Source organism: Mustela erminea, chromosome 16, assembly GCF_009829155.1.
Source record: "Mustela erminea isolate mMusErm1 chromosome 16, mMusErm1.Pri, whole genome shotgun sequence".
In the NCBI taxonomy this organism is placed as follows: domain Eukaryota; kingdom Metazoa; phylum Chordata; class Mammalia; order Carnivora; family Mustelidae; genus Mustela; species Mustela erminea.
In genome coordinates this window covers 80,274,682-80,301,501 of record NC_045629.1, presented here as the reverse complement: position 1 = coordinate 80,301,501, position 26,820 = coordinate 80,274,682, and positions in this window count along the sequence as shown.

Below are 26,820 nucleotides of genomic sequence, written 5' to 3'. Positions count from 1 at the left end.
CTCAAGATCTAATTTTCTAAATATATATATATATATATATATATATATATATATAAAATATATGTATATGTATTATTCTTTCCTCACTGTATATTGCACTTTGACCTGCATGGACCTTAATAGATCTACAAAACTTAATAAATTCTATTCAAAGTTCTTACTACAAAAATAAAGAGCAAAGGGACACAAGGAAACTTTTGGAAGTAATCGGATTCTATTATCTTGCTTGTGGCGATGGTTTCACAGGTGCCCACATATGTCCAAACTCATCCAATTGGCCGTTTTTTTGTATATAGGATATACCTTTCCAAACAACAAAACTAAAACAATTTGGCAATGAGCTTGATGTCCTCAGCTCAAGGGAAAACAATCTGTGGATTGGGGGAGCATGGTGCCTAAGAACAGGGGACCATTGTTCCCAAGGGATTTAGGGCAAGAGTGAATTTGACAGATATTGGAGAGACATCTTGGAAAGCAGAGCATGATTGGCTAGGGGTCAGGGATTTCCTTATAAGACTGGCAGCTGCTATCTCTATGGTAAGACAAGCTCACCAGGGCTGAATTGGAGGATTGTGATGGGTGTATGTTAGCTTTCCTTGATAGGTGTCTCCTGTAAGTATAGACTGACTTAGGTTTAGATGATTGATGTGGCCACGCTACTGGGGCAGACCCATTTTGTAGGTCCTAGAAAACAAATTAACTTTATCAACCACAATAAATCTGTTTCTTTCTCCTCCCTCCCTCTTTCTCTTTCTTCCTTTCTTTCCCTTTCTTTTCTCTTTCTTTCTTCCTTCCTTCCTTCCTTCCTTCCTTTCTTTCTTTCTTTCTTTCTTTCTTTCTTTCTTTCTTCCGTCTTTCCTTCCTTCCTTCCTCCCTCCCTCTTACTTCTTCTTTCTTTTTTTCTCCTTCTTTCTTTCATTCATTCTATTCTTTCTCTTTCTTCTCTCTCTTTCTTTCTTTCTTTCTTTCTTTCTTTCTTTCTTTCTCCCTTCCTTCCTCCCTCCCTCCCTTATTCCCTTCTTTCTTTCCTTCCTTGATTGTGTGTGTATTTTCCCAGGGAGTGAAAGGATTTGTACTTTTTATCAGTTTTTGAAGGACTCTGAGATCCAAAACGACAAACTGCCAATGCTTCTCCATTCCAAGGGAGGGCAATGCAGTTATTTACAAAGGGATGTGTGGGATCAAGCCACACTGCCTCTTGGGAACAGATTCTTCGACTCCTGGCTTCTCTGAGCTTTCAGTGGCTCCTGAGCACTCCGGTCGCACATCAGAATGCACGTTCATTCAGCAGTTGGGATTTTTCAGGTCTTCTTCAGAAACTATTCTCAAGCGCTTTCATAATAGATCCATGACAACAAAGACGGCGTAAGCCTAAGTGAGGGCAACGTAGCAGGTGAGAGGTAAATCCTGTTCCCTTTCCTCGGGCCACAGTCTTTGTTTTTCAGGTGATTTGTAAGCTGGGGTATTTTGCTTCCACCTTCTTTAGAAAGTCCTCACCAGAGAACAAGCTGGCTGATGAAGGGACAGTGGGACGCTCAGCTAACCCCTACACTGAATGACTCTTGGATCCACTTTTAATGACTCTTGGGGAATCCAATGCTTACTTATAAAACTCAAAATTTCTGGTGTTACTTAGAGCATCAAGTGCCCATTGCACCATTTATGCAAGATTAGGTTGTAGAGATCCCAATAAATCAATACTGTTTTGAGTAATTCATTTTAGACACAGAATGTCTTTGACAGCGCCTGTCTTTTCTTCACACTCTTTCAATTTTTTATAATGTGTATGAAAAAAAAAAAGATGTTGGCTGCTGATATTTTCAAGACCCTGTACCTGTTAATTCATTTCCCTCCCTTATTCATTCATTCAATATTTATTGGATTCCATATGAGGTGTTCCGTCTCTTAAATCTGTTGTAAAGAGGCTGAGCTCTGACCCTGGGCATCAGCAGACATGAGCAAACGCAGGTGATGGGGTGAGAGTGGAGGCTGGTGCACGTCAGAGGGCAGAAGCCACGGTGGGCAGTGGGGCCATGCAGTGCACATTCACAGTTGAAATCACAACCCTTGGGATTTCTTAATGCCTCCTCCATATGAAGAAGGAACATAGCTGTTATACGTTCATGGTGATTTTGATTCATAATGAATGAGAAATCACATTTACAATCACATCACTTTCCTTTCTGCAACTTGACTACCTGTCTTCTCTTTAAAGATTTTGGACCTCATTTTGAGGAAAAGGAAGAAATCCAGGTGGATTTCTACCCAATGGATTGATAACATGAGTTTTTTCTATACAATTTCCACTTATTTTGGTTGGTTATATATATTCTGGTTGGTTATCTATGTATTTGGTTGGTTGAACTCACCCAAGAAGCTAGAAACCCTAAGAAATAACAAGTGGGTACACTGACCCATTCTCTGCTATCATCCAGGAGCAACTCACCTGTTGAAGATGAAAAATACATCTTTAGCAAAAAAGGTTTTTCTTTTCTTCTCTAGAAATCATACCAATGCATGTTCATCATGGGTCTATGAAAATAAAGAGGGTGTGAGCTTGGTGAGAACAGAGGCCTTCTCTGTTTTGTTCAACACTGAATTAATGGTGCCTCCAGAGCTGCCTGGCACACAGTAGGTGTTCAGTATTTGTTTATGGACCGGCCAATCTACGGAATCATTTTCTTCCCCCACTATGATGTTGTTCTATGCTCCCTGTTCTGTTCCACTTATTTCACATCTTTGTTTTCACCGCGAGCTCATTCTGCATCCTGAACCATCGGGTAAGCTCCCCACTGGTCCCAGCTGAGCCAAATACAATTTACCCAGGCTCGACTTCCCTCACTAACTCCCAGCTCTACCACTTTGGTTATCAAGTAACCTCTTCAGTATTCAGATTCCTCATCTATCAGGTACATTACTCTAAATACCAGAGGAATAATACATCAGTATTTGGGTTGGTCCAAACCCAAGCTGGATATAGGAAATATTGAACTGAAGAGGATGTAAGTCTTATCCTTCAGAGTCTGGTTGACCATTGTCATTATGAGAAAACAAAATGCTGTCTCAATGAGATTGTGTTTTTAAAAGACTTCAGACCATAACTTCTATGTATTTCCAGTACTCCTGGTTAAATTTCAAAGGATGAATCATAACCAAGCTCCAAGAAACAGCAGGGCTGGTTGCCATAAACAACTTCATGTGTGAAACAAGGAATGGATATTCCCTGGTACTTTTCAAATGTCGAGGTGAGAGAGGGAGAAGGCAGCGATGAATGTGGGGGCTGATTCTGAGAAATGGAAGATGGAAATGATGAGTAAAACCAAAACACCTTTCCTTCCCAAGATAGAACAGACTTTGTGGCTGAGTTTTGCAGCAATACAAAGTAATAATAATGAAGAAATTGAGAGCCTTTTCTTGTCAAATTTTCATTGTCCAAGCCACAAATGAGTAATGTAGAATTTTCCCCAATTTTTTGGAATTTAAACTTTGTAATAATTGCCACTATTTTGAGTGCCTACACTCTGTATGCATATATGTCCATGTCTGCTATTTAAGGACATTTTCCTTGTTTAATAATCATCATTTAAATAAGGAATCTGAAGCTCGAAGACTCAACATCGAAAACTATTGTCTTTCCTTAATTTAACATGTCTTATAATTTCTGAGCTGATTTGAATAATGCATTGAAAGAGTTGCCCAAGAGCCCAGCCTAGAAAATAAATGTGAGCTCTGTCGAGGGAGGAAATGAGAACCACGACAGATGCCACTGTCATTAATCTGCAGGTTTGGGGTGTGGGGAGGCTGGGGAATATGAGAGGGATACCAGCTCTAGAATAAAATTATTGTCTATGGTTATCGTAAGTCCATTTTTTGTGCACTAGACAGTTTCCTGGAGTAGATCAGAAGGCAAAATTGATGTCCTTTCCCACTTCTCTCTTCATCTCTCCATTAAGAATGTAAGCTCCTTGAGAGCAAGGGGTGTAAGGATTCCATCCAAGGATTGAAGAGAAACTGGAAACAAGAAGATGAAATGCAATACTGCGCCCAGGCTCCTCCTCCTGGGCCCTGCCTCTCTGCTGGACTCTTGGCTTGCCCTGTGAATCTGCTGAGGTTCCCCTCATGCTCAAGCTGTTACTTATTACCCTGGATGGCTCTTGCTGGGTCCTCTTCCTGGAAAGTTTTTTGCACCATTTTCATCTCATTACAACCTAATCACCCTTTCAGACGCAGACAGGGTCAGGCCACCTTCTTCACCACTGTGGGTATGCCACAGAGTTTTCACATTGCCTTGTAATTATCACTAATGTCTCTGTCTCCCCCCATAAGACCGCAATTCCATGGAGGCAATGATTTTGTCCTATTCGTCTCTTTAACCCCAGCATCTGTCATAGAGCAAAGAGTTGTCTCAATGAATATTAAATACCCATTTTTTCCTGATGCTTTGATTCCTTTAATGCCGTCTCTGCTGATGGTTCTCCCACCCTTAAGAGATATTGCACACTGATGGAGAACTTGCACTTGGCAGCAGCTGTCGATCTCTCCTTCCCCTTTGCTATGGGTTACTTTCTCTCTCTGTCCCTGGCAGCCTTAGGAGGTATGGAGTGCTTGTAAGGAGTGCAGAGGACCTCATATGAGAACGCCAAAAGTCCCATTCTGTGGACCTTCAGGATAATTCTCTGGGCTTGGGTATGGCTGGTCTTTAGTGCTATGGTATTAAAATCACACGATCTATTTGCCAGTGTTCTGGTGAAGAACAAGTAAGAAAAGAGATTTGCAAGAGCTACCTAGTAAAGTTATTTAATGGTTTTAACTGTGTTACTCATAATACAGATTTTGTTCCATGGAGTCAGGTAGGATGAAAAAGTACCATCCTGGGTTGATCCATGTCTTTCCTTTGAATCCTCTTCAATATTTTTGTTAGAAGTGGAGTGCACAGTAGATGCTCACGTTACATTTTGACTTATGAGTTGGAAACCTAATGTTGTATGATTGCCCAACAGCATAATACTTCTAAGATATAATGAAACTTGCTTGTGTCTCAATAGCAAACATAATGAGTGCTAGCATCTGTGAGGGTCTGGTCAGCATACAAAAGTACTTCTGAATGAATTATGGAAACAGCTACCATTTTTTGCACACTTCTGAGTTTCATGCACTGCACTGGGCTAGTGTGTACAGTTCCGTGTCTTCGCAGCTGTTCTGTGAAGTGTTCCCTTCTTCTCCTCTTATGCATAAAGAGGGTCAAAGAAGTCTGGTGCTAGACACAAACTTTGCAGGAAGTTGGTGGCAGAAGTAGAGTTCGAAGCCTGTGTCTGGGTGCACTGCCTTTGTGATCCAGGACACTAGTACCCACAATTAACATCATTTGATCTAATCCTGACAACAACTCTCTACATGAGGCTTTATCAAGGCTCTCATATACAGGAAACTGAGAGCCAGCAAGGCTAAGAAACTTGTTTAAGAGCCCAGGGATGAGCAGATAAAGAATTTTTAAAAAATTAACATAAGTCTCTGTTCTCAAACAACCTCAGCTGAAGCTGTTCGGGGGTTCAAAATTCATCTGGAAAGAGAACTGTGGGGAGATACTCTTTCTCTGTGATAAGACCACAAACCAGGGCTGGTCTTATGATCATGGTATGTAAGGTGACTCCTTTAATCCCTCGTTAGTTTAAACTATAGAACCCCACAGGCTCTTGCCAAGGACCATAGGACAAAAGCAGCTGCATGCTCTTCAAATACTCCTCGTGCCCCGCTCCCCTCTCTGATGCCCCAGTCATGCTTGATTTTCAAAAGCACATCACACCAGGGCCCTGGGATTTTTGTATGACAAAAATCAACTCTTCTGAAATGCTTTTTCAAATAGTAGATGATTTGATGTCCCCTTGGGCAATGGTGTCAATCAGAGACCTACAGGACAATTTGCCAGGTGCGATGGGTCAGACTTATCTGACTTTCAAGTCCAGTATCTTTGCTTAACAGCCAGTAACCCTTTAAACCCCAGGCCTGGGGAGGTAGAAATGTCCATTTTATGAGGTACTGAAGCCACTGAGAGATATGCATTACAGTACCCAATAACCCCATAACAATTGTGAGTCTTCCTTTCCTTTGGTTTGAGGCCGACTTATGTTACAGAACGTTGTTTGCTTGCTTATTAATGATTTTAAGAGATCCTTGGAGGCTTTGAATTTATTACGTATTTGTCGATCGTTATTTCTGGTCTGGCTGACTGAAGGGTGAAGGTCACCAATGAGAACCCATGGGAGAAAGGTCAAGCCCTTGAGTAGTGTTTACCCACTCTCTTGATCCAGCCTGGCCCTCCCAGTCTCTAAGACAGACACGGTCCTCAACAAGCCCACTCCCACCTCTGTGCTGGGCTGTGACCACAGGTGTCAGATGAAGGAAATAAGGCATCAGGATTAACACTCAGGTTTCTGACTCAGCTCTGGCAGTGTAATTCTCTAAGTTAGAAACATAGAGGAGAAACATTTTGGGGAAAAGATTTGGGGGCCTAAGACATACCTGCCATTGTTAACCAGGACTGACCCTTCAAGGCTCAGTCCTCCAGGAAGGTTCTCCTATTCCTTGCCCACCCTCCCCTCCTGCCCTTAGTCTATGTGATGAGCCCTGTGTTCTGTCTCTGTGTCATTCTGACCCACCTACACTGTTATGCTTCCCATGATACATTTGGGCACATCATGGTTTCCCAAGAGACTCCGAATTTTTATTCACATCATGGACCAAGTCATGTTAATTCAGACATCCCCAGCACCTGCCACCATGACTGGCACAGAGTGCGTGCTCAATAAAGGGGTGTGGGATGCATGAAATAACTAATGGAAATGAATCCATTGCTTATGGCTTCATGGCCATTGAACTTTTAATTGTACCACCATCTCTAAATGTGCTCTGACTTTCTGCCAGACTCCACCTACCATGATTAATTCTGTAGCCAAAAATCCTTTGCTCCTTCACAGAGATGTGCATGCTTGGTAAATCAGAGAAAAGGGCACTAGCTCAGCTGTGGGCTTTTCTCACACCCTACGTTAGCAATAGCCCCCATTCATCATCTTTTCCTCCATCACCAACACCTCCCATATTCTCAAGATGGTCCAGACATCCAGCATTCTTTTCCCACTTCATCTTTAAAGCCAAATTGACAGCCTGAGAATCCCCGAGCTCTTGGCTGTATTTTTCCAGTTGTGTTATTCTGTCTCTATCTTCATTTTATGATTTCTCACCTTGAGGGAAAAACAGAAAAAGCTATTTTTTCCCCTCTGCCCTGCAGGGGGTAGAGCAGATTCTGAACAGTATGAAATGATCTTGCCAGGGGCTGAAGTCATTCTCAGGCTCCAACTGTCTGTGTACTCAGAGGAGTGGAGGGGTTAAGCATTTCTTTTCCCATCAACGATGTCTTATTTAGGTTCAGTGGGAGAAGCAAAAACAAAACAAAACAAAACAAAAAGTCAGAAATGGGGAAGATTTATGTCCCTGGATCACTTCTGAATCCACTCAAAACCCTGACACGTACTTTCTTGACCTGACACGTATGTGGTTGAAGAAGAATCCTCTTGACCTCAATGGAGTGTTTCTCTCCAACAGCCCCTTACATTTGCATAATCACCATCATTTTGAACAGTGCTGCTGCATCCATTATCTCATTTTATCCTTAGAGAATCAGTGGGATTTGCAGGATAGAAATTATTTCTGAAGTTAAAGCATGAGGAAACGGGATCTAAGAGATGGTGCCCATTCAAGAATCGGCCAGGGACCCCAGGGCACCGTGATCTTCCTGGTGCCCAAAGCCTCTCCTCTGCCCCTTCTCCCCATACCACAGGATCTTCTGAAATGTACCAACACCATAAATTTTATATATCTGAGTCCTTTATTTGGCCATAATTCTTAGAAAAAAAATTAAATAGCCAAGTCATACTTTTGTTTCCTGATTTTAACATTTATTGTTTTTTAAATATTTAAGTTTGCTTCCCTAAAGGATCGTAATGTGGGATGTTTCATTCCTGATGGGTAGGCTGAGGATTAATCCTTCAAGATTAAGATCTTTGAATTCTCCCTCATTATCTCCAGTAGACATGCAAATTGCTGTCTCTGAAGCTTGATTTTTGCTGAGTGCTTTCTCACTACTCAAGTTCAGCCATACCTTTACAATACATTTATATAGCACACCTACTATATGTTCAGTTTACATGTATAAGGCTGTGTGAAAATGATGCCTTATTTTGATGTTAGAGATAGTGTTAACCCTTGGCATTTCCTGTATGTGATGTGAAATATATATATATATATATAGATAGATAGATAGATATAGATATAGATATAGATAGATATAGATATCTTAACCCTTGGCATTTCCTGTATATGATGTGAAATCTATATATAGATATAGAAATCTATATAGATTTCACATCATATATATATATATATATATATATATATATATATATATATATACATATATAGTAGTGTAATAATTATCCTATGAAGCAGGCACTGTTCTTACTCCTATTTGCAGATGGGCAATCAGAGGCATAGAGAAGTAAGATGACTTGCCCAACGACTTGCAGGAAGTGGCAGAACTAGCTTCATATCCCAGTGGTCTCCATTGAAACCTATCTTTATGCTCTACAAAATATCACCTCTCACAGAATGCTATGAAAATGCTAAATGTAACATAGACTTGAAGGCATAGGAAAAGTGGGTTTCTTGCAGTTAGGAAATACCCAAGTCCTAAAGGTTGAGTAGACACAATGGAGACAAACATGAGATGGGGCATTGAGAGCAGAGTGGCATTCAGGATGAGAGTGCTGGAGTGTAACCTAGTCAGGGAATGCAACCCCATGATTGCAAGTGTACACAGAGCACTGGACAGGGGTTGTGGGGGACAAGAGCCCAGAAACAGTGCCAGGGCCATAACACAAAGGCTTAAATATCATGCTAAGGATTTGAGACTTTTCCTGAAAGCACTAGACAGGGAAAGATTTTAAAAAAGAAGAGAGAGGATTTTTTTTTTTTCTTGGTTGGATTAAGGAGTCCACCTCAAGGCTGAGAAACTTGTTATAATTCAATACTAGACATCCCAGTAAGCATAATGAACACCTGCACCAGATCAATGGGCTGTGGGTGGGGGGGTGAGGGGTGCACTTTAGGAGAAGCTGAGAAAGTCTGTGGATTTGGTAGTAGACAAATTTTCTCTTTTGCTTTGTTCAGAAAAATATTGTTCAGAGAGGAAACTAGATTAGTGTGAGGTGGTAGTTATGGTAATCCAGAGGAACAATGTTTAGATGAATAAGCTAGTCTAGGGGATTGAAGGGGCATAAATAACTTCAGGAATAATGAAATAAGATGGTCAAGGTGTGTATTTAGTTGTGTGTAGACGTTCACTTCTAGCCCTGCTCCCTGACTTCTAGCCTGTGGGCAGCTAAGCGGGTGGTGAGGTCATTTGTGTAAACTCTTTCTCCCAGGAAGAACGGTGTTGGGAAGAGAAGACTGTGGTGAGGTAGAGGTGGGACAAGAGCCTGGGGTGAGGTAGAGATAGGGTGAGAAGACTATGGTGAAGTAGACATGGGACCAGCATGATCTTGTACAATCACATTGATGTGGGGCTTTTTTTGTGGTGTGGTGGGTGCTGTTGGATTCCTGAACCATGTGGATTTCAGGGTGAATGAGATTTATAAGTCACAGGAAACCACTCAATCCCACTACCATGTCATGATATATCTCAGTGTTTTGAGAGCTGAGTAGCAAGTCTGGTACTTCTTGGGAGAGAGTAGGTAGGTTAAAGAATGGTGGCAGTGAAGAAAAACAATGAGAAAAAGATTCTTTGTTCTTTATTTTTAATGCATCTCAGAGGAGAGCTTATGAGGTTTTTGGATGAAGAGGTGGGTAGTATTTAATAAATGTTCTGAGGTGGGACTGACATCAGTCACCCTGTTCCCATCCTGTCATCTTTATGAGGTCTCCTCCAATGTTCTCCACATTCCTCTCACCTGTCCTTTCTCTAAATTTCCAAAGCAGTCATTTCTGCCATAATCACATCCCAGAACACAAGGCAAGGTCCTAGGGACAAGAAGACAGCAGGGAATAACATGGAAAATATCTGTTCTCTTGGAGCTATGGTTGCACTGCAGAAGGGTTATCAAATATATAAGCATGAGATACAGTATGCAGTTGTTGATGGTTGCCAAGAAGAGCAGATAGAGCAAGACAAGGAGGAAGAAGGAATGCAGGGGGCAGTGTGGTGTTGCCTCACTGCCCAAAGACCCTCCTGGAGATCAGAGTCCAGTGAATAATGGTTGACACAATGAGTCCCAGGATCTCTGCGGGAACCTAGGTGAGTGTGGTAAAGGGCCCTCACCTGAAGTTCAACTTGCTGGTCTCCTGGAAGATGGTGGTAGTAAGCCTCTGGATATGGGTGATGGGAAGGAGAAAAGGAGTTTTGTCAGGTACATGGGGTGCCTGCAATCACAGTGGACCCTTGCTCAGGTAAATATGAGAAGTTGTGTTAACTGGGATACAAGGAGCTGATGCTTTCTCTGAACTGTTGGAGAGTATGAATTACAATTCATACTAGCATCACACTCAACATCCCCATCACTCTTGTTAGCACTGTTAATGAAAAATGCACAATGCACCTGACCCAGTCACTTCATGTTTCAGAATTCTTTCTTGAGAAATAAAAATGGGAGTGTAACAAGACTGGTACATTCTGACTCTCATTGTTGAGATTTTGGAAAAGTAAAAATCCTCTGACTGAAGAATGTCTTTCAAAATCAGAGTTAAAATAAGCTATAGAAAACTCATATTATAAAGGTAATTTTAATCAAGAAAGCTGCTGCTTAATTAAAGACATTTTATGTGTGTGTGTGTGTGTGTGCGTGCACACACGAGCACAGAGGAAATGTATGAGGAAGAGAAGGATGCTCACAGATTTGTAAGAAATGGGGAAAAGCCCAAGGAAAAGAAAAGAGTTGGGGTGGCCTCAGCACCATGCAAGGGCTTGGTGGTCTGCCAGCTAATCTGGACAATATCCTGGCTCCATGACGATCACTCCTGAAATGGTCAAACTCACTGTGCTTGCTCTGAACCCCTGCTCCTCACCAAGCAACCTAATGTAAGAATATGGTTTCTTGTCTAGACTATTTGACAGGGACAGTGCACCCATCAGCCTCCATGAGCATTCCAGTGGGCCAGCTGCCATTTGTCTTTTTTAGTTTAACCACTAAATGTGCACCTAATTCCTCCCTCTGCCCCATACAAATTTGGTCACTGTGAATCCTTCCCTTGGAGAATGGTCACCTTGGCAATCAATATTCTTAGAATTGACATTCAATACCCAAAGAACCCAAGGGAAAACTACAGAATCATCAGGATCTAGGTGAAGTGGTTTTGAAGAGAACCTTCTCAGGAGACACTTGCAAGTGTCTGTGACCATTTTGGGTTGTGAGGAATGTCAGTGGGGCAGGGGCAGGTTCAGGTGTGCTATTGGCATCTAGTGGATAGAGACCAGGAATGATATGAAACATCCCACAATGCACAGGAAAATCTCCACCAAAGAATCATCTGGTCTTAAATGTCAATAGTGCCAAGGTTGAGAAATTCTGAGCTAAGACAGTGTCATGTTTGTGTGGTGGTATGAACCACAGTGCGCCATTTTCTCTGAATTCACATTAAAACTTTAATAGAAGCAAGGTATCCAAATTGGCAATGAAGAAGTCAAACTCTCTCTCTTTGCAGATGGAATGATTCTTTATACAGAAAACCCAAAAGACTCCACCCCCAAACTACTAGAACTCATACAGCAATTCAGTAATTGCTGGCAGGATACAAAGTCACTGTACAGAAATCAGTGGCTTTCTTATACACTAACAATGAAAATACAGAAAGGGAAATTAGAGAATCAATTCCATTTACTATAGCACCAAGAACCATAAGATACCTGGAATAAACCTAACCAAAGAGGTAAAGGATCTGTACTCGAGGAACTACAGAACACTCATGAAAGAAATTGAAGAAGACACAAAAAGGTAGAAGACCATTCCATGCTCTTGGATCAGAAGAATAAACATTGTTAAGATGTCTATACTGCCTAGAGCAATCTGTACTTTTAATGTCATTCCAATCAAAATTCCACTGGTGTTTTTCAAAGAGTTGGAGCAAATAATCCAGAAATTTTTATGGAACCAGAAGAGATCCCCAATTGCTAAAGAAATGTTGAAAAACAAAAATAAAACTGGGGGCATCATGTTACCTGATTTCAAACTTTACTACAAAGCTGTGATCACCAAGACAGCATGGTACTGGCATAAAAACAGACACATAGACCAGTGGAACAGAGTAGAGAGCCCAGATATGGACCTAACTCTATGGTCAAATAATCTTTGACAAAACAGGAAAAAATATACAGTGGAAAAAAGACAGTCTCTTCAATAAATGGTGCTGGGAAAACTGGACAGCTATATGTAGAAGAATGAAACTTGACCATTCTCTTATACCGTACACAAAGATAAACTCAAAATAGATAAAAGACCTCAACGTGAGATAGGAATCCATCAGAATCCTAGAGGAAAACCTAGGCAGTAACCTCTTCAATATCAGCCACAGCAACTTCTTTCAAGATACGTCTACAAAGGCAAAGGAAACAAAAGTGAAAATAAACTTTTGGGACTTCATCAAAATCAAAAGCTTCTGCACAGCAAAGGAAACAGTCAAGAAAACAAAGAGGCAACCCTTGGAATGGGAGAAGATATTTGCAAATGACAGTACAGACAAAAGGTTGATATCCAGGATCTATAAAGAACTCCTCAAACTCAAGACACACAAAAGAGATAATCATATCAAAAAATGGGCAGAAGATATGAAGAGACACTTTTCCAATGAAGACATACAAATGGCTATTAGACACATGAAAAAATGTTCATCATCACTAGCCATCAGGGAGATTCAAGTTAAAACCACATTGAGAGGGGCGCCTGGGTGGCTCAGTGGGTTAAGCCACTGCCTTCGGCTCGGGTCATGATCCCAGGGTCCTGGGATCTAGTCCCGCATCGGGCTCTGCTCAGTGGGGAGCCTGCTTCCTCGTTTCTCTCTCTGCCTGCCTCTCTGCCTACTTGTGATCTCTCTCTGTCAAATAAATAAATAAATTCTTAAAAAAAAAACAAAAAAACAAAAAAACAAAAACACCACATTGAGATATCACCTTATACCAGTTAGAATGGCCAAAATTAGCAAGACAGGAAATAACATGTGTTGGAGGGGATGTGGAGAAAGGGGAACCCTCTTACACTGTTGATGGGAATGCAAGTTGGTGCAGCCTCTTTGGAGAACAGTGTGGAGATTCCTCAAGAAATTAAAAATAGAGCTTCCCTATGACCCTGCAATTGCACTCCTGGGTATTTACCCCAAAGATACAGATGGAGTGAAAAGAAGGGCCATCTGTACCCCAATGTTTATAGCAGCAATGGCCATGGTCGCCAAACTGTGGAAAGAACCAAGATGCCCTTCAACGGACGAATGGATAAGGAAGATGTGGTCCATATACACTATGGAGTATTATGCCTCCATCAGAAAGGATGAATACCCAACTTTTGTAGCAACATGGACGGGACTGGAAGAGATTATGCTGAGTGAAATCAGTCAAGCAGAGAGAGTCAATTATCATATGGTTTCACTTACTTGTCGAGCATAAGAAATAACATGGAAGACAAGGGGAGTTAGAGAGGAGAAGGTAGTTGGGGGAAATTGGAAGGGGAGGTGAACCATGAGAGACTATGGACTCTGAAAAACAATCTGAAGGTTTGGAAGGGGTGGGGGGTGGGAGGTCGGGGTACCAGGTGGTGGGTATTGTAGAGGGCACGGATTGCATGGAGCACTGGGTGTGGAAAAACAGGGAATACTGTTATGTTAAAAATTAAAATAAAATAAAATAAAATAAAATAAAAATATTTTACAAAGAAAAAAGAATTAAGAGGTCTTGTGTATTCCCATTCATCAACTTATTTCATTCTTACTGGTGTTTGTGTATAGGAAAAGCTGTCAGCTCCATTTCTCAGGTGTATCAACCATGGAAGGGACACCGTGGTACTTGTTAAGACTCATACAAATTAATAATTGCACTGTGGATTAGAACCCAATTCTTGGCTTCCTTATTTATTTTTTTTTGTTGTTGTTGTTTGTTCGTTTTGTTTTGTTATTTTGTCCTCTAGTCTGTACCTTCAGACACTAATCCTTGGTATTTTGTTCCAGAGTTGTATTTAAATGAGTTCTCTGACTTTGGTGACTGTATTGACTGAACAGATTCTTATTTGTAAAATATGTCAAATGTTTATTGTCAATACCATACATCGCATCGAATAACAACAAAGGGAGGAAACAATTCACTTTATGTCTGAGAATCTACTGTGCTTTATGTGCTCTGAAGTCCCATTTGCATATAATGTGGTACTTATCTTGTGGTGCAAAAATGTTAGTCTCCTGGATCAGCAATGATACAGCTGAGAAATCGGAGCCATCTGCCGAAAAATTCCCTTCTTTTCTTCTTTTACCTCTGATTTATTTAATGTGAAAGAGGAAATGCTGCCATTTGGATGGAGGGTGAGGGAACACCACTGGAAATGTCAGATATACAAATCACAGGTGAAGTGTGGAATGCTCTTCTCTAATGTGAATTGCAGATAGCTTATCAGCCTGTGGGTCTGAGGGGCAGAGGTGGGATTTCTAGTCTCTGCAGCAATTCTTCCTGAATGTTGACCGTTCATAGAGTTGAACTTTTAGAATCAGTTCTACTACTCACAGTTGTCAGAGTCAGGGATAAAACAGGAGTTCTGTCTACCGGATTCATAGAGCTACAGAGCATTAGAGATGGGACCATCTTTAAGAACTGTCTGAGCTAGGGAAGCACCTGTGCACATGATCCGATTTTTTATTTTTTTTGAATGAATGAATGGGCATATAGTAAAAGATATGTTGCATCAGTTGATGCAGGAAGGAATTATAATCCTGAAGTAAGTCTCAGAGCAGGAAACAGAATAAAAAGTCACCACTGAGAGAGGGTCTCAGAGCTTTTGTGAGGAGGTCCTGGGCTTTGGTGAGGCAGGAGGAGAGGAGCCCCAAGGGTCAAGGTCTAGGTAGGGAGAGTTTTATGTAATAAATATAAAGAATATAGAAAGGGTGTAAAGAAGCAAATATTTCAGATTCCTGGAAACCAGGGGGGTTGAGATGGGCTGAAGCCTTGAATAATAGTGCGTATTCTCTGTGGCACCTGGATGAGTACCAGTTCTGAAGACAGGGAGGGAGTCAGAACTGTCGTTCCGAAGATCTGTTACGGGCCAAACAGGTGGGAGAATCTGCGACTTAATTATTTTGTGTAGGCTTCAAATCCTTGACAGAGGCAATAAGAACACATATTTATTTTTTTATAGTTTTTGCCTTTTGGGGAGATGGCAATCAAAGGGTCTTCTCTGTATGATTTTAGTGATGGGATGGAAATGCGCACATTGGTGCGAAGAAAAGATTTGATTTTTAAGAGAATTATTCGATGTTATCAGAAAATTTGCCATGGCCCCAGGTCCTCTGTTGGCACACTGTTCCTGTGAATGTCTCTAACCTCATTGCCAGACTGTGTCCACGTGTGTCTCCCCACCACACTCCTCCCACATCCCGTTGAATCTCTTCTGCCTGAATGTGGGGATTAAACTTAAATATAGTCTTTCTTGATAAAAAGTTAGGTGTCTCATTATAGTGCAGGTTATGCTGTCCTTGACAAAACCTCAGTATCTCCTTCCTGGAAAGTACAATATGCCGACTGATTTATTTCATTTTTAGAGCTCATTGTGTTTTTAGAGAGGTCTTCTTTCTGTTAACTGCCATGAAACTCACTCAAGTTCAGTGGGGCGAAGTTCATTGAATTCATTTTCCAAACAGGCAAGGTCACAGCACAGTGTGGTGGCTCAGATAGGACTTGAACACAGGTTTCCTGAATGTTAATTCTGTTTGGAAAGGCAACAAAGTGTAGCCCAGTGGTCCTCATCTACCATCTCTACCACCTCATCTACTCATCCTGGAGTGTGGATCAGAATCACCTGGATAGCTTGTTATCACTCAGGTGTCTGGATCTCCCCTTCAGAGCTTCTGATTTTGTAAGTCTGAGTTTGGGCTCGAGAATTAGCTTTTGTAATAATTTCTCAAGTGATACTGAGAACCCACTTTGACTGGTGATGGTCTAGCATATATAAATGCCTGGTTTCCAGAGGTAGACCATCCAGGTGGAAAGCCAAGCACTGCCAATCAGAAGTGTGACTTTGCAAAGTTTCCTCACAAATCTTGGCTTCAATGTACTCATCTGTAAAATTGAGATGATAATATCGTTGTTAGCTATAAATGAGGATCTTTATAGAATGTCTAGAACAGTGGCAGGCCCCTAGTAAGCACTATATGTATTTTTATTAAGTACAAAGCTACTGAAATGTTCTAAGACATATAAAGCATATGCTATTCTTGTCATGAAACATACTGTGCTCATGGGTCTGAGTGACTCCAGGTAATATGACAGCATAGCTGCCGTCTTTGTCTGTGTCTTCACCTGATCTTACGCTTTGAATGTCTGTGTCTTCTCCTTTACTCTATGAGGACACTCATCGTTGAACTTAGACCTTACCCTCATACAGCATAATCTTGTCTTGAGAGCCTTAATTATGTCATCAAAGATCTTTATTCCAGATAGGTCATGTTCTAAGGTTCTGGGTGCGTATGCTTTTGGGGCACCAAAGCTCAACTCACTATGACATTCTAAGTGTGTAAAGTATAAAACAAAGTTTGAAAACAACAACAATAACCAGAAATCCAACCTGGAAATTCTTAGGTGGTCTGTCTAAATGTATCTAGGGACCAGGAACCAGGATCCCAACTGGGATCCAGGGACAGGACTGAACTTTTTATGATAGATTTCAGAAAGGCATATCTGTCTGGGCCACAGTCTTAGGTTAGGTACTAGGATTCAAGTACAAATAGTTGATGGGACATGTGACACTACAAATTACCTACAAGTGAGTGGGAAGTAAGGCAGAGAAAGGAAATCAATACAGGGTGAGATATTGGACTTCTCACCTTTTGCGTAGCTAGAGCTTAACTCCAACAGGCAAAATTTGGATCCGCTGTATGGAACATGCCTCGGGGGTAGTGGAGGTGAGAGAGATGGGGTATTAATACACCACCTCCTATCAGTTATTGGATGAGACCTGCTGGTGGAGAAGGCAGTGCATCAGTTTGATGGCATCACTGGCTTGTCACTCAGCTGAACAAACTAGGCTCTGACAACTCAAGAAATCCTTTAGGCAAATAGACACAGAAGCTGTCCGTTGGGTCACTGTGCAACATCAGGTGGTAATGTCAAGAGCATATGAGCAGACCAGCAGTGGCGGCTGCCATGCTGTTCCATGAAACATTTGCAGTAAAAATTAGTTATTATCTGTTGTTAATAAGTACAACGGATGCAGTTAGGCAGAAAATATAAGGAAGAAAATACATTTGCAAATTCCATTAAACTTGGTAGGAGCCCAGGAAATGTTTGTCTTTACCCTTGCATTGTTGCCCTTTACAATTTACATTATAATTATTTGCATCCGTGCCATTTTTCTCAATGACTGATTCCAGATGAATTCTTGGGGGATGGCATGGGGAAGTCCCCAGAACCCATCCATTACTAGCATATGCCGCATATACTTAGTATCTTTCCTTCCACCCTTTATCCCTGTTTAAAGCAAAATGACATGTGCAAAATGGGTGCCAAAGAAGACCAGGGAATTAAGAGTACGGTGATGGTAATCGAATGGCTTTCTTGTTAAATGTTCATTATTCAAGCCCATGGGCATCTTCTTGGGAGGCTTTGGATACAGTTTAATTTCTGTTTGAGACTGTCCTAGATGAAGGCTCCCAGAGTGAAGTCCAACCAGCAACTGCCTCATTAACATATCTAGCACCACATGCAAGTGTCTATAGTCTCAGTGTGTTGGACTCCAAAGGGAATTTTTATTACTGGGAAGAACCATGTTGGGGGCGACAATCTTTTTAGTGTCATTAGGGGAAATGAGGTGGTAATGGAAGTGCAGATTATAGCAACTTCAATAATTTATTTCACACTCCCCCATCAGGGTAGCTTTTGCAAACAGCCAGCGTCCTTAATTGAAATGTAAATGAATGGTAAATTATGAAATATGTATTATGAAAAGTAAAACATGGCCCAAATGAAAAGATCAGAAATGAAAGGTTTTACGAAGTTGAGAAAATGAGTCTGAAATGTTAATTGCTTGGCAGGGAGTAGCTCACACCACCAAGTCATGGGGTAGGAGTGATGGGAACAAGGTCGTTTTCCCCACAGTCTGTGGAATTATCTCCTCTGGAGGAAGCGGCGTGTGCGGACAGAGCCCTGCCCACGTGCCCTCCTGGAGACAGAATTCAAGGGAAAGAAAAGCAGGGATAATTGAAGCGCTGTGTTGGAGGAGATGGCAAGGACGGGAGAAGGTCTTGGAAATTTTCCTGACCCATGTTGTTCCCTGCTTTGTAGAAATTAGGCATCTTTGTCCAAACTTGAGATAGAGGGAGACAGATGCATGATATTTAAAGGATGAGCTATCACAGCAGCGCCCCCCCCCAGCCCCCACACCAGTCCAGCCCATTCCTCCATAACTTGAGGGTTCATGTAGGGGATGGAGCTGGGTTGGGTTCCGTGTTGCATATGGAGCTGCTATCTTTTCTTTGGAATCCCATGATTGACAGCTCTACCATTAGGGACAGCAAGAGGCTTTGAAGAGGGAGTGGATTAATTTCTCATCGCTGCTACAATGAGTTACTACAGACTCAGTGGCTGGAAACAGCAAAGATGCATTATCCTAAACTTCTGGAAGTCATCCATCCAAAATCAGGCCAAGTGGGCGAAAGTCAAGCCGTGGACAGGGCTGGTCCCTTGGGAGGCTCTGGGGGAGAATCTGTATCCTGGTTTCGGTCACCTCCATTGGGCTCCTTGCTCTGTGGCCACAGCAGTGTCCATCCACAGACCTCCTGCTCTCTGACTGGTTCTCTCTTGTCAGAGACGAACCCCCTATTCCTTCTTCTCTCTTGTAAGGACCCTTCTGACTCGCTGGTTGCCAGGATCATCCAGGCTCATCTCTGATCTCAGGATCCTTAATTTAATGACATCTGCAAAGACCCTTCTACCATATGAACTAATATATTCACAGTTTTCAGGGTGAGGGCATGAGCGTCATTAGACACCTTTATCGCTCTACCACAGGACAATATTTAGATATGGTTCATCGGCAGGACTGATCCCAGGGTGAGGCCAAGGTGTCTATGCTTGTCTCAGCCACTGGCTAGGGCTGAGTGAAGGGAAACAGAATTCCACTGGGCAAATGCATAGCCATTACTGACTCCTTTACCTTGGGGGAGTTTCCACTGTGACTCTGGATAAGGGGTGGATTCCCAAATGTTTGCTTGTCTGAGTCACTTATCCTCTGTGGCAGACATCCGCAAAGTTCTTGAGAATGCACACTAAGAAATACAAAGCTGAGTCAGAATGACCCCCTACCTTCACGGACGGAGTTCCAGGTGAAGTGAGAGATGAAACCCGTGTCGTCTTTGCTGAGAGAAAGATCTGCGGGGAGGAGCGTGGGGCCAGGAAAAGGCTGGTGAACTTGGCCTTCTGATGGGGGCTGAGGGGAGGCAGGGCAGGATTCATAGAGAGATGGGTGTTTCATTCTAAAGGAAAGGTAACAGGTTTCCAACCAGATATATAGGGCAAGAACATCAAAAACTCTATATTGTCTCTTTGCAAATGGCTTTGTAAACATTCCAAAAGATGCGCCTTGTTTCAGTCTCAGTCGCACATCCCGTCTGAGTAAGAAACTCTTGATATTCATGAAACGGTGTTCAAGGCGGTAATCACAGTCTCAGTTCTGTGGCGAGTATGTCACTTGTCATGCCACGGTGTCTGCACAGAGATGCCCACTCTTGCCTCCTGGCTCTCTCCTGTGAACCGCAGCGAGCAAAGCTTACGTTCTAATAGTCATGGTTAAAGCCTGACCACTTGATTTCTCCGGGAATTGTTGCCAGGAGACGGGATTCCCTGAGATAATAAAAAATACGATGAGTTGGGAGCCAGATGACTTTTCTTCTAACGATTTTATTTACTTATTTGAGAGAGAGAGAGAGAGAGAGAGAGAGCGAGCATGAGCAGGGGGAGCTGCAGGGAGAGGGACGAGCTGACTCCCCACTGAGCAGGGACCCTGATGCGGGGTTCAATCCCAGGACTCTGGGATCATGACCTGAGCTAAAGCAGATGCTTAACCGACTGAGCCCCCCAGACACCCCGGAGCCAAATGACTTCTGTCTGAGTGGATTTTGTTACTTACTGAGCACAGGATCTAGTACAAATCACCTCGGTGCGTGTGTGATTTCCCAGTTGTGAAATGGAATTATTTTGAGGAGAACATAATCCTGTCAGCAGAAACACTGATTTTCACAGACAGTAAACTGCAAGGCTCTCGGCTCCTGTTGGTTTATTGTTGTCGCGGTTGTAACAGGAAGTATGTGCCTCCGGGAACACTGAAACGCACATACAACAGCGAACGTGAGCGAAACCAGAGGCCACAGACCTCTGCCAGGACTGGGGTCCAGCCTCTCTACCGGGGAGCCCGCAGACTTCGGTTCCTGCACAGGTGGAGGCAAGGCAGAGGACCGGTGGCCAAAATCAAATGGTGATTTTAGAGCTTGTGGGCCTTCTGGGCACTTGAAAGTCCTAAGAAGGAGAATTATTCTTACATGAATGGACTGTGGTTGTGGTGTGTGTGTGCATGAGCACATGTGTGTATGTCTGTGTGCATGTACACACGCATGCATGCATGTGTGTGTGTGTGTGTGCGTGCGCGCGCACGGAGGGCAGAGGGGGAAGTGGGTTAGGCGCTAGGTCCTTATTCCTGGAAAACATGGGAAGGGCTTTGGACGTCTGGGCCCGAGCTAGCTTAGCATGAGCCAATCTGCAGGCCACTGAACTGTTGGCATGAGCCAATCTGCAGGCCACTGGACCGTTGACCATTGGCCATATACACCAAGAATCTCAAAGGTAATTCTCTGCAAATGGGCAAAGATAGGGATGGATCAAAAACCAAGGGGACCACACGACCGTGGAAGTGGAAGACCGCACTGTGGAAGGGACAGGGGGAACGTGCTCTTTCTCCAAGACTGTCCATCCCGACAGGCTGGGGTCACGGCGGCAGGAGAGGAACGAGTTGGAGAGAAGGTCCGGTGCCTTTCTGGGCAAGGTTCATTGTCACAGACCCGCTCACCAGCGACCAGCTGTGAGCACCCATCCTATGCCTGCTTCCACATTTTTAGTTTTTGAGGCGCTTTTCCTCATTTGGGCTGGCCGCAGAAGTCACAGCTGCCCTGTAGCCAGACCACAGGCGTCTTCCCCACACCTGCTGCATTTTCAATACAGTCTATTTCCAGTCGCAGGCAATCTACACACCAGAAGTCCTTGGCGTCCCCTGACCCCTGTGAGAAACCTTAGCCCCCTGCAGGACTTGCATTAGGATTATGTCACTTTCCAAAGCCCTCTTTGATCTGCTTTACCTTGGATTTCTACGTGCACATTATTTATTTCCCAGACTCAATCCCTAAGCATTCACAGTATAAGCCCATGGCTCCTGGCCATCCACACCGTGCCAGGGACTGTGCTCAGTGCTGGGACTGTAGAGACGACGGAAACAGTGTCTTTCACCCATTTCTGTCTTATCAGTGAGTAGTATCTCCAGCAAAAAAAGAGAGCGATTCCCTCCCAGGAACGACATGGACACAGCCACAGATCACCATTCATCATTGTTCAGTGTCTGTTGCTCCCAGGGAAGGTGCAGCATCCCACGTTTCTCCCACAGCGAACCCACAGTGCAGAGTTTCTTTAAGAAGCAGAGAGGAAATGGGCCTGTGTCAGGCTGATCTGGGGATGTTCCTCCCATCTCACTGGCTTACGGAGTTTCTTAGATGTGGACGGAGGAAGCCTGCCGTCCTTGTCGGGACAGAGTTGCTTACTGGGCTGGGTTGATGCTGAAGAAATACCTCTTTATCCAACAGGTCACTTAATGTTCATAAGAGGACCTCCAGCTAGAAAGAAAGGAGAGTGGATCTTGTTTCCACTTCGCTAGCTGAGACCGTGGAAAGAGTGTCTTACCTAAGCCACCTGCCGTTTCTGGTCTGGGCAGGACAGTGATGGCAGCCTCTGGGCTTCATCTGTGCAGGCATCTGCCTGGAATCAAGTTGTACGTGAATGCCAACTAGTCCGTCAGCTTTGGTCAGGTCAGTCACATGGTGTGACCAATCAGGAGTTTTTTTTTTCCCCCGGAAGATTTTATTTTGTTTATTTGACAGAGAAAGATCACAAGCAGGCAGAGAGATAGGCAGGGGGAGACAGGGAAGCAGGCTCCCCTCTGAGCAGAGAGCCTGATGCAGGGCTCAATCCCAGGACCCTGAGATCATGACCTGAGCTGAAGGCAGATGCTTAACCCACTGAGCCACCCAGGCACCTGAACCAATCAGGATTTTTTTTAAAGGAAAAGTGATTTGGGAGAAATCGGAGGGGGGAGAAAAAATTGTGAGAGACTGTGGACTCTGAGAAACAAACTGAAGGTTTTGGAGGGGAAGGGGTGGGGGTTGGGTGAGCCTGGTGGTAGGTATTAAGGAGGGCACGTATTGCATGGTGCACTGGGTGTGATGCGTAAACAATAAATCTTGGAACACTGAAAAAATTAAATTAAATTAAAAAATAGACAAGTTGACTCACTTGTTTGAATTTCCCAGTCAACAGTGGGTCCATAAAGTCAGTCTGTACCCTGTAGATGAGAAGGAGGGAAAAATACCCTTCCTGGGTAACTGTTAAGTGAGATTGGAAAGATTTCGCCAGCTACATTTTTTGAGGTGTTTTTCCTTGCTTGGGCTGGCTGCAAGACTCCCTTTGTCATTTTTAGCTCATGGAGCTTTTACATTCCCTACGTCTCAGCATATGCTCTTTGCTTTATCTTTCATTTTGGTGGATCAGAAAAAGGAGGTCCTCATGATTTGCCAGACAAGTCTCACGGAAAACAAATAAAGAGAAAAATTAATGGAGAATCAAACGTACTCTTGAAAGTCTTGGAAGAATTATGATGGTTGCTTATTGTTGCTGTTTGAAAGACCTCTTTTCACCTGGAGTTTCAGAAAACTGGACCCGCTCCTTCGCATGGCATACACGAAGATTTATAATCTGCTGTCAGTGGCTTTCCTTTTTATTTTATGTGCAATTCTTCACTACGTGCAACCTGCGGCCCAGATATGCTGATCCGTCCACGCTATGTCTGGATGGTCCATAAAGACTTTGCCTGGGAAATTTCTGCTCATTCTTTGGACTATGAAGGAAAACCCATGGAAGCCACTTAAAAATATATTGTGTTTATTGAGATTTAAATCACACACCATAAAATTCAATACTTGAAAGTACACAATTCAGTGGGTTTTAGTGTAGTTTCAGAGATGTGCAACCATCATCACTGTTCAGTTCCAGAACATTTTTATCATCCCTTACGCATTAGCAGTCACTCTCGTGCTCCTGCCTCCTAAGCTGTGGCAGTTACTAATGTACTTTCTCTCTCTGCAGATTTCTGTATTCCGTGTATTTCTTAGAAACAGTACCCTATGAATGTGGTCTTTTGTGTCTGGCTATTTTCACATAACAAAATGTTTTCAGGCAGCATGCTTTAGTACTTTATTCTTATTTATATGAATTATATTCATATAATATTCATATTATATTCTATTGTGTGAGTAAACTATAGTTTTTTATTTATTTTATTAATTGATGGATATTTGGGTTGTTTCCAATTTTTGACTCCTATGAATATCGTTGCTGTGAACATTCATGCATAACTTTTGTGTGGACATAGGTCTTAAATTATCTTGGGTATATAGCTAGAAGCAGAATTTCTGGGTCATATGGTAATTTTATATTTAACATTTTGTGAGTGGCTACTTGAGGTCAGCAAGGCTTATGAATCAGGCCAATTAAAGTGTCTATGGAGGCTTCCATTTGAGGCTCTGGAATCTCAATATAACTCATCAATATAGAATTTGTCTCTGGTTCTTTTTGCTGCCATTATCCCCGGCCACAGGGATAAGATTCTTTGGATGTATTCATAGTAATTAGGACAGCAAATCCGAGGGAATAATTACCGTTGTCTTTCCCACAGACAACATGTAGAACAGTGTTCTCCAATGGTAGGTCATGAAACTTTCGGTCATGAAACCCTTGGAGTTCTTAGAAATATCCTTATGGATCCCTAGATTTTAAATGTCTAATTCTAATTGATCAAAGATACTCTGGACGATCCATATAACCATTTTTGATCCAAGGACTACCTTGTGATTGCAGAATCCATTGTGTTTATGAGAATGATGTAACTCAGTATTGTCTTAACCGACATTGGGTAATGAGATAACATACAGAGGCAGTTCTGTGATATTATGACATAATGTAAGAGCACAGGTCTTGAAAAGGGTGGGAAACTCCTTCTCCCTGTAGAATATAGGCAAGACAGACTCAAAAGAGCTTCTGTCTCAAACATCTAGACTAGATTCAAGAGTGAAGAATAGCTTTCTTCAACAAATCATCATCTACCATATTGTTTTTGTGTTGTTACTTTGAGTTGTATTAGTTCACATTTTTGTTCAAATACAATTAGGCAGTTTGCTTTGACTGTAGGACTGCAAAATAGCTAGCAATATAAAGAATATGCTTAAAAATTTTGTTTGAAAACAATTAACATTTAAACATTGTCCATGTAGGAGGCCATGATATTTTTCCCTTTAAAAGACTCAATTTTTTTGTTTGAGAAATAATTATGAGGATTGTTACTGACATACAGTATCTGTTTCCATGAAAACCAATAAATTATTTTAGGGACAAAAAGAAGTTGAGATTGCTATTTTCGTAGTCACCAATTGTTATAGAGGAATAAGCTTCCATGGTCTGGAAGATGATCCCTTCTCTACTGAATATATCAGGGATTTCCAGTGTCTGTCCTGAACAGAATGGGTAGGTAATATACGTGAATAAAGTGAAATGAATATACTTCTTTGGTGTTAAAAAACAACAGTGTAAGTTGATGGTACATTTACCTGCTGTCTACTCTCAGTGGTACAGAGACAGTGACGGGTGGAAGGTGCTGTGGTGAGAAGGGCATTGGATCCCATCGGAAGGAGGCAGCTGATGAGGGACTGCTACCCAACATTTTCAATAGGAATGTTGGTTCAGTGTTCCCAAGCTTTGTGCAATGTTTTGAATGGAAGCCAGACAAGTTGAGATTCTTTTCTGTAAAATATTTTTATTTTTAAAGCATTTTGGTTCAAGAAAATATATATGTATATTATATATATATAATATGAATATTATATATATAATATGTATATTATATATATGGAAAAATATATATATATATTTTAACATGGAGGGTTCCTCTGTGGGTCACTTGCAGAAAAGTCTCGCCTGCAGCGGCAATTCTCAACTGAGTATTCATGATCTCATGGAACTGGGTCTGTCCACAACATCAGTGTCACCATTGGAATGTACCAACACTGATTTGTTAAAACACACGGTGGTGGGGAGGTTCAGACAATTCTGAACCTTGCCTATATTCTACAGGGAGAAGGAGTTTCCCACCCTTCTGAAGACCTGTGTTCTTACATTATGTCATAATATCACGGAACTGCCTCTGTATCTTATCTCATTACCCAATGTCAGTTAAGACAATTCTGAGCATTTCCAAATGCTTCGTAAATCTCTTCTCTGGCTTCAGCACTTTTTAGTACAATATTTGGGGTATTGAGTTTCTTTACATGAGGTTGACTGATACTTTAAGTGTAGGATTTTTCAAAACTAGTAAACGTGGCAATGTGTTCAAAGGGATCAGTCCAGTACGTACCATTGCATGGCATATTTTAGATGTGCAGTCTACCAATTAGCTATTACTGACTAACAGACTGTCCCCAAAGTTAGTAGGTTTCAACAACTGTTTTCTCTGCACATGACTGTGTGGGTCAGCAATTTGGGATGTAATCTGCTGGATGGAACCTCTGCTCAGTATCCTAAGGTCGTTCCTCTGGCTGCAGTCCCCTGGTGGCTCAATGGTGTAGTTTAAAATGGTCCCATTCATACCTCTGGGCATTGGTGCTGGGTGTTCATGAACACTTCTCAGATCATTGAGTTGACCAGCCCATGCTAAATGATTGAATTAAGAAAGCAAGATGCAACATGGGGGCTTAAGTGGGTAGGAGAAGAATAAAGGAAACAAGATGGGATTGGGAGGGAGACAAACCATAAGTGACTTTTAATCTCACAAAACAAACTGAGGGTTGCTGGGGGAGGGGGTTTGGGAGAAGGAGGTGGGATTATGGACATTGGGGAGGGTATGTGCTTTGGTGAGTGCTATGAAGTGTGTAAACCTGGTGATTCACAGACCTGTACCCCTGGGGATAGAGTATTATGCCTCCATCAGAAAGGATGAATACCCAACTTTTGTAGCAACATGGACGGGACTGGAAGAGATTATGCTGAGTGAAATAAGTCAAGCAGAGAGAGTCAATTATCATATGGTTTCACTTATTTGTGGAGCATAACAAATAGCATGGAGGACATGGGGACTTAGAGTGGAGAAGGGAGTTGGGGGAAATTGGAAGGGGAGGTGAACCATGAGAGACTATGGACTCTGAAAAACAATCTGAGGGTTTTGAAGGGAC